Here is a 900-nt window from a genome sequence, read left to right on the forward strand (position 1 = left end):
AAAGTGTGGCTATTGCATTGGAATTGATAGAATTAACATTCTGAGATCTCTTCTTCCTGTCAGCTCTTCCGTCATACGTATTGTCCTCCCATTCCATGTTGTGTTTAGCAATGCAGTCTAATATCTCTTTAGCCTTAGTGTAAGATTTATCCATAATTCCACCAGCTGCCACTGCGTCGGCTGTCATCTGCGATGCTCTATTCAATCACCATAAAAAGTCTCTATTTGGATAGTTAGTGGTAGTCCATGATTTGGGCAATTTTTGACCAATCCCTTAAAACGCTCCCATGCGGCATTTAAGGTCTCAACTTCTTCTTGTTCAAAGTTCATAATCTCTCGACGCCTCCTCGCGTTGATGGTAGGTGGGAAGTATTTTTGCATAAATTTCTCCACCAACTTCTCCCAGGTGGTGATTTCACCAGGCTTCAGTGAGCTTACCCATTGTTTTGTGTCATCATGCAAAGAATAAGGGAACAAAGATAGTCTGATCGCCTCTGGGGTGATTCCAGGAATCACAAATGAATTACACATTTCCAGGAAATGCTTCATGTGGGCATGAGGATCTTCACCACGACCACCCCCAAATTGTCCAGCAGTCTGGAGCATTTGAAGCATTACAGATTTCATCTTGAATCTGGTCCCATCTGGCATCGGGTATATAATTCCTGGTGAGAAATCATACAGTACAGGGGATGCATACTTCCTCATGGGATGCGTGCTACTATTCGCTATTAGGATCGAATTTTGCATAGCATGAGCTAGTTGCTGAGCTAAGTTTTGATTTGCCTGTTCTTCTGCCATTGCTCGTTGCCTGTTCTGTTGTCGGGGAAGTTGTTGCCTTAACCTTCAACTACGATTAGATCAGTTTCTACGTCGGAAGGTCCATTCAATCTCGGGGTC

General features: G+C 43.4%; 1 non-coding gene across 1 annotated transcript; it reads left to right on the forward strand.

Moving 5' to 3' along the window:
- Window positions 1-241: 241 nt before the first annotated feature.
- LOC120069345 (small nucleolar RNA R71) lies at window positions 242-345 on the forward strand. The gene has a single exon (XR_005479514.2). It is a non-coding gene; the product is annotated as a small nucleolar RNA R71 (small nucleolar RNA).
- The last annotated feature ends 555 nt before the right edge of the window (window positions 346-900 follow it).

The sequence above is a fragment of the Benincasa hispida genome, chromosome 4 (genome assembly GCF_027475165.1).
Source record: "Benincasa hispida cultivar pf3 chromosome 4, pf3_genome.v1.1, whole genome shotgun sequence".
NCBI lineage: Eukaryota > Viridiplantae > Streptophyta > Magnoliopsida > Cucurbitales > Cucurbitaceae > Benincasa > Benincasa hispida.